Genomic DNA, 15,911 nt, shown 5'->3' with positions numbered 1-15,911 from the left:
TACCCGGTCCCGACTGCTGGCGGCTCAGAGGTCAGCAGGCTGGGCTGCGCCAATGCGGTTGATCTGAACACACCCGGGTCACCCATCCTCACCAGGCCCTTGGGAGCTGACCTCCCGCTGCTGACCTCCTGGGACAGCCCTCCGGTGGCACGGAGCTCAAGGGCAGAAGCTCTGCACTCTTTACCTGCCTCTCTGCCTGGATCTGCCCTGCAGATCATCGGCTGGAGCGGGAGGTCAGGGGCCCCTGCCCAGCTGCCATCTGGTTGAGCTCTTCTGAAGCCCCTTCCTGGGAGGTGAGTCTGCTGGGTCCACACGGAAGCTGCTCGTCTCAGAAAGCTGGAGGCAGTGGCTCTCCTGCGGCTCAGAGCCCTGGGTCGGGAGTGACCCCCAGTTCGAGTCTCACAGCCTCCCTCTGCTTGCCAAGTTCTGGAGATACTGTGGAGTGAGTGGCTCCCTTTGGTCAGTCTCCAGAAACTCTGAACAATTGTCTTTGCTAATTGGACCAGCTTAATAGAGATATTTGTCTGGGGAAAAGTTTCCTAAACTCTTCACTCTGCCACTCCCCAAACTCAGTCGCTTATAAGGTTTGAACAGCAATCAGTCTTATAGATTTAACCCTGGTGTTTACCATTCCCAATGGCACCCCACTCCAGTCCTCTCGCCTGGAGAATCCCATGGACGGAGGAGCCTGGTGGGCTGCAGTCCATGGGGTCGCTAGGAGTCGGACACGACCGAGCGACTTCACTTTCACTTTTCACTTTCATGCATTGGAGAAGGAAATGGCAACCCACTCCAGTGTTCTTGCCTGGAGAATCCCAGGGACAGGGTAGCCTGGTGGGCTGCCATCTCCGGGGTCACACAGAGTCGGACACGACTGAAGCGACTTAGTAACAGTAGTAGTAATCCTCTTCATTTATTTTGTGGAGATCCATATTTATATCCGACATCAGTTTCCTTCTGCCTGCATGTCCCGCTTTTGTATTTCTTATAGTTCAAGTCTACGGGAGATGGGTTCTTTCAGTGTATCTGGACGGTCTTTATTTTGCCTTTTTAACAACAGGATTTTTTTCTCTAGGGTTAGAATTCAAAATTTACAGAAATTTTATATCAAATTAACGGTGCAGCTCTTCTGTCTCCAAGCTCCACTGGTTCAAATCAGAGTCTGCTGTCACATTTCTCAGTGCACAGCGCAATCTTTTGAGTTTCCATTTAGCACTAGTTCTGAGCGATTTACAGCACGCTTTGGTGTGGTCTTCCTCCCGTTCCTTATGCTTGTCACTCATTCAGAGTCTTCGATCTGTGGATTTATATTTTTCAAGCTTGGAGGCTTTTCAGCCTTTATTTCTTCAAATCTTTTTTTCTGTCCTCTTTCCACTTTCTCTTCTCCTTTAGAGATTCCAATGACGCACATGTTGGGTCACATATATGTTGCCCAAAGCTCAGTTACTTCGTTCATTTTTTTCCTCTATGTATTTAATTTTTAGATAGTTTCTATTGATATGTCTTCAAATGCACTAATCTTTTCTTCTATAATGTCTAATCTGCCATTAATTTTTTTTCTCCATATAATTTCTCATCTTAAATACTGTAGCTTTTCATTCCAAAAAGTTTGATTTAGGTCTTTATCTTCTATGTCTCTAACTTTTTGTGCAGATGGAATACAGTGCAAATAACTATGTTAATGTCACCTGCTAACTCTAACACCCTGTTAGTTCTGTGTCCCTTTCAATTGATTGATTTTTCTGCTTGATATGAGTCATAGTTTCCTTCTTCTTTGCATGACTGCTAATTTTTTGCTAGATGCCAGACATTGTAAAATTTACCTTGTTGGTAATATTTTCCGCTCTTGAGGCTAGACCTCTGAGTACTCCCCCCTACCACCCGCCGGCCCCATGCTACGAATCCCAAGGCGTTCCAGCTTGTGGTAAAAACAGGCTCCATTCTTGACTAGGTTATTCTTTTCCTTGCTTTGGGTAGTTTTATCACATGCAACATTCTCTTGAATACTCAAGGACTCTGAAAACTTCTGGAGTTTTCTCTCCATGCAGTTCTATGTCCTGAGGACTCCAGTCACCTCGGTCTCCTCCCCGTCTCTGCTCTGCTAACCAGCTCCGTTCGCTCCCCGCCGCTGCGGTGCAGGAAGTCTTACAGGTTAATGCACACTTTTCTGGAAGAAATGATCCAGAGTGACCTCTGGGTGCAGGTCAAGTTTCTTGACCTGGTGCTGGCTCCTCGTGTGGGCTTATTTTCTTTGGGAAAACAAAAAGGGAAAGAAAGAAAACAGACAGAACTGTGCACTCAAGACGCCTGCCCGCTGTGCGCTGGTGAATCTGGTAAAGAATCTACAAAATTTAAAAAGCTGATCTCACCTCTGAAATGGGGAGTGTTTATGTCCATGCCCTCCCCACTCTCACGGTCACACCTCTGGTCTCCAGCCCAGGACCTCCGATCCAGCCGGCCGCCTACCTGGGCGCCCTTGGTGAGCAGGTGAGCGCCTGCCCAGGGACGAGGTGCGTCTGGGGGACGCCAGGTCGGCTCCCACCTCCCCTCTGCTTGTCTTCCTTTGCCTTTTGGTCTGAACCACACACGACCCCCACGGAGGGGCCCATGCCCCTCCGGGGCTGTGCCTTCTCCGCCCCAGCATCTGGCCCCCTGTCTGCACCCGCCCCTCCGTGAAGGTGAACTCAGACTTCTTTTAAGTCTGAGCACCCCCCTTGCCCAGGGTCTGGGGAGTGCCAGGACCCAAGGTGGGGCCGGAACCAGCTGTCTGAGTTTCTGGATCCCAGCAGGAGGGGAGGCGCGCGGGTGGACACCAGCTGGTGTTTTGACAGACTCAGGCCCACAGCTTCAGGGCGGGGGGTGTCAGGGCAGCTGGGCCCACAGCCAGGCCCCCCAACCCTGCCAAGCCCCTGGGCTTTGAACTGCCCTCCCCCACTCCCTCCCACCTCCAGACCACCCTGGTACTCACCCAACCTGCCCGCCCAACGGTCGGTGGGGGTGTTGGCTTTCACGTGACTGGCCGTGGGCCTGAGCCCTCTTTCCTAAGAAAATCCAGCACCCACCTCCCTCTGATAACGCCAAACATTCTCCCCAAAGCGTCTTCATAACAGCAAGCAGCAAAAGCCTGCTTTGAATATCAAGGTTTCCCAAAGATCAAAAAAAAAAGAGAAAAAGAATGGTATTTTGGAAACAACTATTGTGCCAACTAATTAAGTGTCTGACAATAACAAGCTCCCTCAAGGAGGAAAGGTTCCTGAGCGGTCCTCAACAAGTCAGTTACCGAGAGATTCTCACACCAAACAGCACAGGCAGCAAAGACAAAAACCAGCAAATGGCTACACAAACTTCTAAAATCCTGCACAGCAAAGAATGGAAACTGCACAGAATGGGGAAGACGTGCAATTGTACATCTGATGAGGGGTGATAACCAGAATTTATAGAAACTCCTACACCTCAACAACTAAATCAAACAACTTGATTAAAAAAAAAAAAGGAGGCAACAGATTTGAATAGATGTTTGTTTCTCCGAAGATGATAGGCAAATGGCCCAGAAGCACATGAAAAGATGGGCAGCATCACTAACCCTCACAGAGATGCACATCAAAACCTGTGAGGTTAGGACGGCCATGGTCAAAAAGCGGGTGAGGGCAAGTAAGCATGTTGGACAAGAATGAGGAGAGACTGGAACCTTGCGCACTGTTGACGGGAATACAAAAGCGTGCAGCTGCTTTGGAAAATGGCATACGTTTCCTCAAAAATTAAAAATAGAACCAACCCATGATCCAGTAATCACACTCCTGGCTGTAAATCCAAAAGAATTAAAAACAGGATCTCAAAAGCGACATTTTCACACCCGTGCTCATAGCAGCGTGATTGACAGCAAGTGCAGGGCGGAAGCAGGCCTTCCCTGGCGGGGGCCAGCAGCCACAATTCCGCGCTTCCTCTGCAGGGGTGCAGGCTCAGTCCCTGGCCCGGAAACTAAGATCCCACACGCTGCAGGGTACAGCCAGAAAGTTCAAAAAAAGAATAAATCAAATTTTTACTGTATTTAAAAAAAGGTGGAAGTAACCCAAATGTCCCCCGGCAGGTGGTGGATGAACACCGCGTGGTCCAGCCGCATAACTTGCTATCACTCAGGCTGGGAAAGGAAGCCTTGACGCCTGCTGTAGCGCGGGGGAACCTTGAGGACCTGATGCTCACTGAGATGAGCCAGACACAGAAGGACAAACGCTGTGTGATCCTGTGAGGATACTGGAGCAGCGGCCTCACACAGACAGAAGATGGGGGTGGGCTCAGGGCCCAGGGGAGGTGGGGGAGGTAGGAGTTAATAGCACAGCGTCTCCGGCTGGGAAGACGAGAAGGTTCTGGCAATGGCCGCACAGCAGTGTGGTCGTGCCTAATGCCCCTGATCTGACCCTGAAAAATGGTTAGGGTGAGGGACTTCCCTGGTGGGCCAGGGGTTAAGAATCTGCCTGCCAACGCAGGGAACACAGGTTCAATCCCTGGCCCGGAAGAGTCACGTTCCCTGGAAGCCCGTGTGCTACAATCCTGAGCGCCCACCCACGGCAGCAAGAGAGTGGCCCCGGCTCCCAGCTGAGGCCCATGGGCAGCCAGAAATAAACAAAGTCTTTTTTTAAAAAAAGGTTAAGGTGGTAGATTTTAACTGTGTTTTATAACTACAAGTAAAACTTTTTCAAAGAGAGAGTTTCTCTTTCTCCCTCATCCTGAAACCTGAATCCCCTGCAAAGGACCGCAACTGTCTTTAAACAAGACTAGGTGATAAATGGTGATAGACAGACAGACAATAGGGCAGACACACAACTAAGAGAGAGCTGCTTCGTCGCCCAGCGTTAACACACAGGCCATTAGAGTCTCAGGAGCTGGAGGCGACCTTTTGTCTCCGCAAAGCAGAACACACTGGTGGTGCAGAGGGTGCAGGGGGTTAAGGAGTGTTGAGGAGAACCTGTCGCCTGTCAGCACCCGCGACGCAGGGAGGAGGGGAGCGTCTGGGAGGGAGGGGCTGGGGCAGCGAGGGGGACTGAGCAAGCAGTCGGGGGTTCAGGCCTCAGTGGGGAGCGGCATGCAAGTCTGGGCCCCGCTGCGGGGAGGCAGAGGCTTGGGCGAGCACAGGTGAACCCGGCCCAGGGGAAGCCCCGGGCCCCACTCAGGTCCACGTGGGGCCGGGGGCAGGAAGCCGTCCCCTTCCCTGGACTGCCGCTTCCATCTCCTCGCCCACCTGCTGTCTGCCCACCTGCGCGCTGCACGGGGGCTCGCAGGCCTTTCAAGGCCCTGGAGACGAATCTGTTCGCCCAGACTAATCCAGGCTCACAGGAGGCCCTGCTCTGGGGAGGGTGGTCCCGGCAGGGCAGCAGAGAGCTCACCGGCAGAAGGGGCTGCCTGGGCCCTGCTAATCCCCACAGGCAATTAGGGCCGATCGGGTTTCCTGCCCACTCAGCCCAGAGTTCCCAGGGCCTGGAGTGCACGGGGGCCTCAGCAAGGTGCTCTCAGGATTGTGGGGGAGCTCAGCAAAAAGGAGAGGAGACTGCGCTGTCCCCCAGGGCTGGCCGCCTCGCCCCAGGGCGGTGATCTGGAATTGGCCCCATCCCCCAGCCCGCAGCCCCTCCTGCCACCCTGACACTGTCGTCCTACCTGGGGAGGTGCAGGGGGCCCCGAGCAAGGACCCAACATCCCCGGGAGGCGGAGGCGGCGTGCAGGCCGTGCAGCTGGGTTCTCCTCTCGGCCTCAGCCGGAACGGGAGGGGCCCCTTTTCCTCACCTCCAGGGCCTGATTTAATCCTTGAGAGGCTCTGGTTTGGAATTCTCAGGGCATTGTCTAGAGGGTGAGGGGGTGTCCTGGGGGGCTGGGGGCTGGAAGAGAGGAGGGCATGCCCGCTCAGCCCCTGCCCTTCCCCCGGCATCCCCTGGAGCCGGTGTTTATCTTCCAGATTCAGAATTTCCAGGCATGATGACTGGTGTGAGTCAGACAAAATGCACTTAGAATTCATCGTGACGGCCTCAAGGAGGTGGTCAGGATGGACACCCACAGTCTGGTGCCCAGATTACAGACGTCAGGACCAGCTGGGTGGGGACTGGTCGTGCCGAGTCAGGTGTGTGTGTGTGCCCGTGTGTGTGTGTGTCCGTGTGTGTGTGTGTCCATGTGCCCGTGTGTGTGTCTGTGTGCCCGTGTGTGTGTGTCCATGTGCCCGTGTGTGTGTGCCCGTGTGTGTGTGTATGCCTGTGTGTGTGTGTGTGTGTCCATGTGCCCGTGTGTGTGTCTGTATGTCCAGCAGGGGCACCTGTGTCCTCCCACGAAGCCTGGGCATCAGGAGGCCCTCTGAGCTGATGATGGGAGTTGCTTTTTCTTGGAAATACTGTTTATGTTAACGAGCCATGGGTTTCTGCGGCTCATTATTATTTTACTGAGCATTGGGCCTTTGGGTTTTGTCTGACATGGGGAGACAGCAGTCTCAGAGGAGAGGAAACAGCAAGCAAGCGCTCTCCGCAAACGTCACGTGGCCCTGGGTGCATCTCGATCCTGGCCCTGCCCTGGGCGTCCTCCTGCGCCCCCGCCCCGGGCACAGCGGCCAGCGGGCAGCAGCGAGCCGGCGCGGGAGTCCTACAGGAATCCCGTCCCAGTTGGCCCGAGGTGACTCCGGATTGTCCAGGGAGCCTTTGGCTCCATCTGCCTGGAAGCCTGCCCCTCTGCAGCCCGAGCCCAGGCCCGCGGGGGCGGCCAAGAGTGCGCGGGAGAGCTGCCGGCCAGGCACGCGGCCCGGCGGGGCAGGAAGCAACCTCCACGCAGCAGCTCGGGAGCCCGGCCCGGGGCTTGCTCCAGCCTCTGACTTCCTTTCTGCAAGAGCCACGCGGGGCCTGCCACCGTGGTTCCCCAACAGGCCTGCGGCATCGGGGCCCTATGACCGAAGTACACGTCCTCCTGGGGCAGGCTCAGGCCTCCGACCGTCCAGCGTGGCCCCCGGCCCTTCCAGTCTCACGCGCCCCATCAGAGGTCAGAGGCCTGGGCTTGCGGCCCCCACCTGTGCACCCCACGGAGCGCCCTGTGGGACCTCCTTCCCGAGGGCCAAGGAGTCCTCTCTGATGGCCCTGGCCCCACCAGCCTCGGCAAACACCCGAGTGCCTGCTGCCCTGTGCCCGGCCTGGTGGGCACAAACGGGTGTCCTCGGCCCCGACCGCTGCAGCCCAACCCTTGCGGTAGACAGGTCTGTGTCCTGCTGGGGCCAGCAGTGGGGACCCTCGTCTCAGGAGCTCTTTCTGAGAGCAGGCTGGGCCCACACACATCAAAACGCCTTCTTCCCCATGTGGGTCCCCAAGGGTCCGCCATCACTGTAACCGCAGGATGGAGAACCCGAAAGGCAAAAGCTGCAGGTGGCCCGGAGAGGGCGGGGTGGACGTGCTGGTGAGATCAGCCTGCCCCCCCGGGTCGGTCAGCCAGGCCACGGCCAGCTCCCTGCCCACCGGAATCTGCTTTGCTGGAAATTTCTCTCCTTTTCTCCCCCAACCAGGAAATGTCCTCCTGGCCTCCCTGCCCTCCCTCGGACGCTGTGAGTCCACCTGCCACTTCCCCTGTGGACCGACCTGCACGACCTGCGAAGGAGAGGGTGAGACGGGGTCGGCAGGAAAAGATGCACGCTCCAGCCCACGAAGACGTGTGGGAAGCTGCTTCCGGCAGGCCGGGGACATCCTCTCTCCTCGTGGGTCTTTCTTCTCTTTACACCATCAATTCTCAAATCTCTGGGCTCAGAACCTTTTTAACTCTTAAAAACTTTTGAGGACTGCAATAGCTCTTGTTTCATTCTTCTCTGTAACGGAAATTTAAACTGAGAACTGCTTTCATGCTCATTTATTTGTAAATAACAACAATAAGACCATTACCTGATAATATAACTTTCTGAACAGTTTTCCAGAAAGAAAAAACACACGGCCGGGAGGGCCATGTGGGGTCTCCGCCACCTGGCTGGATGGGAACCGGCGTCCTTGTCTGCACCGCCGTCTTGCCATCACTCACGAGTGGCCCTGAAGAGCTCACATCCTTGAGAGGACTGGTCCTCAGCACACCTCCTGCCTGGAAGAGCCTCCGGCACCTCGGGGGTCCCTAGGGTGCACTTGGAGAGCTGTGTCTCCCTCATTCTCCTCAAGCCTCAGCCCAGCCTTGCCCTCCCTGCCTGTCCTCAGCCTCCCCCGGGAGCCTCGTATTTCACAATTGCTCTGCTCTTGTTCCTTCTGCTGATGGCACATTCCTTCCATATTTCCTTCTGCAAATCCCTAAAAGAGAGAATCCGTTTGGCGTGCTTCTCTTCTTTGAGCTGGAGCCCCAGGTCGAAGTCCTGGGCCCACTGTGGGGTTGGGGGAAGTCCTGGAGGGAGAACCCCACCCTGTGTGTGCAGGGAACATTTACAAGTATTCCTGAATAAACTCCCGCTGCCAACAAGCCCAATGTGAACTCTGTCCGGCAAACCCCCTTGAGGTCATCCCTCTGCCCACCTCACAGGGATGGGGTCAGGGCCCCACTGTGCTCAGCTGAGGCTTCCACACGAGCAGCTCCGTGTGCCTGCTTCACCAGGGGTGGCACCTGGGCACAGGCCTGGGGGCTCTCAGCCCCTGACCTCCTCCAGGACAGTGTGGGGCCCGCCGGCACCGGGCACAGGGCAGCGGGCAGACATCCGGCCAGAGCGCCAAGTCAGGGGCCCGTGTGGCCTCTCTCTGCTCCTGGGGGGCTCTCAGCTCTTAGGACAAGGTGGGGGGTCGGTGGGGATGGCTGCCCAGCCCTAGGGTGCCCGGGCGACGGGCATCGGGGAAGCGGGGAAGCTGGTGAGCATGCAGTTCTGCTCAGAGCAGGCAGTGTCCAGCCTGCAGCACCCGGCCACCCTCACGGAAGACCGAGAGCCAGCAGCAACCAGACGGGGGCTCCTAGACTCGGAGGAAGCGGGTGGGTGGAGAGAAGGCCCTTCTCACCAGGCATTCGGCTGAAGGTGGGGAGAGCTCGCAGCCCTCCATGGCAGGCACCCTGCCCAGCCCTCAGACGGGAGCCCAGAAACATCCCGGGGAGGCTGCTGGGTGGAGGGAGTGGGGAGGATGGGGAAGACAGGTCTGGAGCACCTCCCAGAGGCCGTGAGAGCCTGTAGACGCACACCCGAGCCTGCCTGGACCCTGTGTGGTGGATGGGAGCTGCCCAGAGGCCGGAGGAACTGAGGCCAGGGCGAGCAGGCCGTCACTGCCCTGGGAGGTGGCTGAGCAAGCTAGACTCGGGCTGCAGCCAGCCCTGCCCCTGCCCTCTGCGGCCCATGACTCAGCGTCCCCTCTTGACCCTCCCTGGGGAGGTGGCCGCCTGCTTTCTGCCCAGCCTGGCTCGGTCCACAGACCCCTTTCAAAGTGCGCCCTGCTCCCAGCCCACAAAAGCTCATCAGCATCGTCCCACGCTCACAGGCCCACGCTGGGAGGGCAGGTGGGGGAGGGGCAGGAGGGCACTTTCCCCGTGGTGTTTAAGTCGCGCTTCCCTCCGACAGTCAGAAGCTGAGCCCAGGAAAGGAAGCCAGCTGCAGACGTGTGGAGAGATGGCCAGCTCACGGCAAGCCGGACACCCAGCTGCAGCCCAGGAAGGGACTGAGCACTGAGGGCCCCGACGCCCAGGCCCTGGTTCCCACAGAGGGGAGGGCGTGGACGGAGGGCTGATAGGGACGCGGCGTGAACAGAACTTGTGTGTGTGAGCATGTGTGAGCGAGCATGTGTGTGAGTGTGAGCATGTGTGAACGTGTGTGAACATGTGTGAGTGCGTGTGTGAAGGTGTGTGTGTGAGTTTGTGGGCAAGTGTGAGTGTGAGCATGTGTGTGAATATGCTTGAGTGTGTGTGTGTAAGCATGTGAGCATGTGTGAGTGTGCTTAAGTGTGTGTGTGTGCGTATGTGTGTGAGAGCATATGTATGTATGTGTGTGAGTGTGTGTGTGTGTGCTTGAATGTGCGTATGTGTGAGCATGTGAGTGTGTGAGTATATGTGTTTGAGTGTGAGTGTGTGTGTGAACATCTGTGTGTGAACATGTGTGTGTGAACATGTGTGGACGTGAGTGTGTATGTGAGTGTGCTTGAGCGTGTGTGAGTGTGTGTGCATATGTGTGAACAATGCCCCCCTAGGCTCCAACCTCATCACTGACAAGGGTCCCTGGAAAGGGGCTGAGATGCTGGGCTTGAGCCCTGTCTGCATCCCCGGGGCTTTCATGTGGATGGGAAGCCTTGGAGAGGCCCGGGGCACTCTCCAAGGAGCACCTCCTCCCAGGGAGCGCCCCTCCCCCAGGGAGCACCTCCTCCCAGGCAGCACCCCCTGCAGAAGAGCCCCTCCCACAGGGACAAGCTCAGATGCCCAGCAGTGGCAGGGCTGGAGGTGGGGGTGAGGTGGGTCCAGCCTGCGGGAGGAGCTCAGCTATGTAGCAGCCTCAGCTCCCCATGGAACCCCAAGGGGCCACGGGGCTTAGAAGCAGGTGTTTGTCTGTGACCCTGAAAGCACAGGGCTACTGAGTCCCCCATCCCAAGAGCTTGGTAGCAACACGTGGCCAGTGGCTGCCACGGTGGATGGCGCACCCCTGCCCTAGAAAGTTCCTTTGTCTGTTTTGCCCAAAGCCTTTTTAAAGGCTCCCAGTGGGGAACCCTGAGCACCATGCCAGCTGCCCGCCTCCATCTGTGGGGCCAGCACAGGACTGGAGCCCAGCGCCTTGTCCCAACAGGCTGCACCCCCCGTCCCTGCAGGCAGGCCAGGCCAGGGTCTCCAAGGGCCACCACGGCGCCAGGCTGGGCGCCGGCCCCCACAGCAGCAGGGCTAACACGGGCCTCACGGCTGCTTCCACGGCCGCTATGCATTTTTCATGGGAGCCAAATGGTTTTCCGAGCATCAACCTTCCGTAGGGTCTGGTCCTGACGCAGCAGCTATGGGTCTTTGAAGCGTTCCAACGCAGGATTAATAAATCATAGGGCGCACTTCGAGGACACCACTAAGGGCTGGAGACTGCGCTCCAGAGCTGCTTGTGCGGAGACGAGGCTGGCCGGGGGTGGGGGAAAGGCCCCGCCGCCTCTCCCTGGCCTGCAGGCAGGCCATGTGGCCTCCGGGAATGTGTCTGACTTTTCTGAGCGTGTGTCCACAGTGAAGGGGAGACGCTCCCATGGCCTGTGAGGGAGAGTCCCAGCCTTCAACGTTGCCTCCCACATGGCCCCCCCAAGCCTGGACTCCAGGCAGAGGCCCAGGAGGGTGCTCTTTGGGGGTGACACGGGGGTGATTTCCACGGAACCCTCTTCAGTGCAAGAGTACAGAGAGACCCCTGCACCCTGCGTCCAAACGCTGGACGTCACACACCAGGCTGAACAGCCGTGAAACAAGCAACCCTGTAGGTCCTCCCACCAGACAAATCCCGATGTGGCCCGGACATCAGGTTACGATTCTGGGGTCCCTGACGAAACGGGGCTGAAGCTCCACTGTCAAAGACACCCCCGCAGCTGGATGACGTATGGAGGTGGGGGCTCTCTGTCTGGACGCCCTGCTCCCGGTGACCACACCCGGCTGCACCCCCACAGAAAGCCACGCTTGACCACCCCTCGGGCCCAGTGGCCTGGCCGCTCAGGAGAGGGTTCGTGAGAGGGAACATCCCTTGGCCACTAGGGCAGCAGACAAGAGGGTCTCAGTCCCGGGACACCGGCCAGCGGTGACGTGGGCATCGGGCACGTCCCTGAGGGCCTGAGGGAGGTGGCGCCTCGTTACTTGGCCAAGCGCTGGACTCGGGCAGTCCCCACGCCTGCCAGGCTGGCTGTCCCGACACAGGAGTAGCCTCTCGGGCTGGGTCCCCGCAGGGAGTAGAGGGGGTGGGGAGCTTTGAAGAAGGACCGATGACTGGGAAGGGCTGGACCTGTCCTTACTCTCTGGCCCTTGGGGAGCCCACCCTCTGCGCCCTGAGCCCCCTTGCCTCCGACAGAGGGGTCACGATGGTGACCAGGGGGAGGCAGCCAGGCCGGCCAGGGTCTCGGGCAGGAGAGCCGCACAGTCACATGGAAGGTTCCTGCTCCGACGGGTCAGCAGCGAGGGCTGCTCAGTCAGGGGTGGGGGGCCTCACAAAGGGTCCAGCGGGCTGGACAGCACTGGTCCCTCCCAGCGGCCACACTCACCTCTGACCATGTCCGGGCACCATGGGCCTCCGAGGAGGGCCGGCGCCTGCACCCTCAGCCTGGTCCCGCAGTCCTCCGGGAGAAAGGCCTCCGCTGGAGACGGTGGAGAGCAGAAGGAATGGGGCTGTGGGGGCTGGGGGAGCCGGCGGGGAGCTGAGGACCGGGCCGGGGCCCCCTGTTCAGAGTCGAGGGCCAGCGGGCATGACAAGCAGGCTGCTGGGGGCCAGGAGGCTGCAGGCTGGGGCCGTGCGGTCTGGAGCACCGCAGAGCAAGGGCCAGGGCAGCAGCGGGGCCAGGACTGAGCAGAGTGGCCACCCTCAGGCGGAGGGCGTGAGACAAGCCACAGGGGCCGCAGGGCCCGACGAGCCGGCTCCACGTCGGCAGACCTGGGCTCCATCCCATGCTGCCTGTGACCTCAGGCAACTCACCTCACGTCTCTGAGCCCCTGGAGGAAGCTACGGTGGCAGGGAAAGTGCGTAGCTACCCCACACAGGCTGGCCTGGCCAGCCCCCTTTCTTGCCAGCCCTGCGGGGCCTGGGCTCAGCGGGCAGGGGTCAAGCCGCCTCCTCCACGAGGCTGCCTGAAGTCGGTGCAGTTGCGGGAGCAGTTGCCTGGTGGCCCTGTCTTTCCGGATGACTGTTGAAGCCCGCTCAGAGAATTCACTGGGGTGCCTCTGACCCCCACCCTTCTCCCTGCTGCACTGACTGCTTGGCCCTGGGAGGGGGCAGGTAGGGGAGGCTGCCTGGGACAGATCCCTGGGACCACCAGGGAGCCAGCCTCAGTGAGGAAGTGCGGTCCCTGCAGGGGACAGACGCGGCCCACGCAGAGGCAGGTGAGCCTGGGGCTGGTTCTCAGAAGCCCCCGCCGGCTGGCAGCCTGGAGGACTGTGCAGCCGGGGCTCCTAGTGGCGGGCTGTCCAGCGGCTTACTTTCCCAACCATGGCCACTGCGGCCGGATGGGGCAGCCAGGCTCTGCCCAGGGCCAGAAAAGTCCCCCAGACACAGGGACCTCTAGGGCCTGCCCTCCCCTGACTCAGGGACATAGCGCGGTCGCCCCACGAGTCCTCCCAGAGCCTCTGCACCAGGCCAGGAGTGCGGCGAGGAGAGGGACCACGATGGACGGACAGACGGACCGACAGGCGGTGCAGCCCCATGGACAGCCCCACCCACTCCGCTGGTGGAAGGGACAGCTGACCTCCTGCCCTGAGCACCTCCGTGACACCCCGGCTCAGCCCGAGCATACAGCTGCACCTTCGCAGGCGGAACCCCAGGTGCAGGAGCCCAAGGCCCTTGGGGAGGCCCCCACTCAGGTTCCAATGCTGGAGCAGGGCCCACTCCCCCAGACCCCCAGTTCCCAGCATCTAGTCCCCTCCCTTCATTTAAGCAGATCTCTACCCGCACGCCTGCCCCCAAACACACTCAGTCATTGCATGGATGAGGGACCCATGCTCGGAGAGGAACATCAGATGTCGGGGTTTCCAGGGAGACATCGGTGCAGAGATGAGCAGGTCCAGCCTTGGGGCCGAAGAAACCAGGCCCGGCCTCCCCACCGCTGGCCGGAGGTGCCGCTGGCCAGCTGCCCTGCTGGCCCAGGGCCCTGACTCGCTGAAAGTCACCCATTACCGCCGCGGTCATGGTCATCATCTGACGGGCCAGCCCCCACATCAGCCCTCCATGCTGGCTGGAGGCAGCCTGGACGGTGGGGGCAGCTCGAGCTGAGCAGGGACCTGCGCCTCCAGGGCCAGGCCTGCAGGCTGGGCCCACCTTCCAGAAGAAAGCCTGGGCCGGGGACGTGCTGAAGGGAGGTGGGCACCTCATCGGCCGAGTCAGGAAAACAAGCTCCAGATGGAGACCCAGCTGGGCTGCTCCGGGGACTCGGGGGGCAGGGGGCCCTGAGGGGCGGCTGCAGGACCCGAGGGCCCCAACGGCCCGGCCGCCCGCGAGCGGGTTCAGGGCTCAGCTCCTGATCTCCGTGACACGCTATTTGTGTAACCTGCACTTTTCTGTTCACAGAGTAATTTTCACCTCCTCCCTGTCAAACAGAGACAGGTTTTCACCTTAAGTCGCACCTGATGAGCCCCTGAAATTGCAGGAGGGGCTGCGTTGACGAAAATGATTCACAAAGGAGGCTGACGGACGTGTGAGGACAGCAAGCGGAGGCTGCCCGGGTTATCAAAGCAGACGCAGGTGGCAGGCGAGCGCGGGCGCGTCCCGGGCTCCAGGGGCCAAGGCAGGCCCAGCGGCCCCACGCAGCCCGCCCCAGACCCAGCTGGAGCCGGCTCCCAGCGCGGGGGAGACTCGCCTGTCACCCTCGGCTTCACCGGGCCAGATGCCCTGTCCCGGGGTCCTGGCCACACACCCTGACTGCAGGGGGCAGCCCCTGAGCAGGAGACCCCTCCATGGTGGCCACATGGTGATGGGACAGACCAAGGCCTCGGGGGCGCGCAGGCCCAGCCTTGGCAGCTCTGTGCTCTGAGGCGGCTCCGTCTTTGCACAGATTTGAACCTCTCTGAGCTCTGCTTTCTCGCCTGTGAGATGGGGACTGAACCCCTTTCAGCACTCCTGTGGGTCCTTGAGGGGCCTGGGCATGCATCTGGCAGGGAGACGGCTCCATGGGGAACAACACGCATGCTCCAGGCCCTGCGGCCCTCACCCCAGGCTGGGCCCCGGCGCCTGCCCTCCGGGAGAGGCTCTGCCCCGCGAGCGCATCCTGCGTCCGGGGTCTCAGGGGTGGCGGGTCGGGGTGGCTCAATGGGTGGCCCAGCCGTAAGTCTTGATCAGCAAGGTGGCTGGGCTTCCCTCCCACAGAGTGGACCCAGTCACCTCGAGCCCGTGGGAGGGGAATGAGTCAGAGTCTGTAAAACGCTTTGCGGAGCAGATGAAAGGGGCTGGGGGCGGGGGCTGCCCCTGGAGACAGAGGTGGTCGCCCTGGGTGCTCTGCCCCACGCCCATACTCAGACCCTAGCGGGGGGCCGTGGGCCCCCATGGGAGCCCTGCCCCGGGCACAGCGGCCCCGGGTCCGGAGGGGCTGGGCCTCCAGGCAGCCGCTGCCAGTCCTGCCCAGGGAGTCGGCCAGGGAGCTCCCGCAAGGGAGTGCGGCCCCAGCAGATGGCGGGTGGCCGGGCCTGGAGGTGTCCTCTTCCTGACGCACCCCAGCCTCCCTGCGTTTGGGCGACTTAAACCTCAGCACTAGTTAGCTGGGAGATCAGCAGCAAGGGCGGCTGTTTCTGCTCGAATTCGGGGCTAGATGCCCTCTCGAGACACCAGGGCGGCCATGCCTGAGGGCAGAAAGGAAGTGCCCCGCCCAGCCCCCAGCGTGGCCTCAGTGGAGGGGGCAGGACACGGGGCCGGCCCCCTTGGCCTGCAGGCCTCGGAGCAGCTTCCTGGGCCAAGGCTGTCGGGGGAGTGTCCATGCCCTGCCCACCCCAGTGCCCCGGCTCGTCTCAGCACCTGCCCGGCCGGCTCGCCAGCTCGCCTCTCGAGCCAGGCCCTCCTCTGACAGCCCGAGACCCAGAACTGACTGACCAGGATGCAGGGATTCTCGTGGTGGGGAGGGGGGAAGAGCTGTGCCGGGTCCCAGTCTGGGGAGCAAACAGGAAACGCACAGGATTCTGAAGGCTCGGTGCCGGCAAGGCAACATTCCGCATCAACAGGCCTGACGCGGTTACATGCCGAAATGACAATACTCTGGATTGTCGGGTTAAGGACCCAATCAAAATCAGATTTCACCTGTTTGTGTCTGTCGCCTTTTATGCAG

The 15,911-nt window shown here is 59.9% G+C and overlaps 1 long non-coding RNA gene across 1 annotated transcript; it reads left to right on the top strand.

Moving 5' to 3' along the window:
* Positions 1 to 6,637: 6,637 nt before the first annotated feature.
* Positions 6,638 to 8,431, top strand: LOC109578210 (uncharacterized). The gene is made up of 3 exons (XR_011563952.1): positions 6,638 to 7,005; positions 7,520 to 7,708; positions 7,914 to 8,431. It is a non-coding gene; the product is annotated as an uncharacterized lncRNA (long non-coding RNA).
* Positions 8,432 to 15,911: the final 7,480 nt, after the last annotated feature.

This window comes from Bos indicus, chromosome 25 (genome assembly GCF_029378745.1).
Source record: "Bos indicus isolate NIAB-ARS_2022 breed Sahiwal x Tharparkar chromosome 25, NIAB-ARS_B.indTharparkar_mat_pri_1.0, whole genome shotgun sequence".
Taxonomy (NCBI): Eukaryota; Metazoa; Chordata; class Mammalia; order Artiodactyla; family Bovidae; genus Bos; species Bos indicus.
This window is presented reverse-complemented; position numbering and strand designations above follow the sequence as displayed.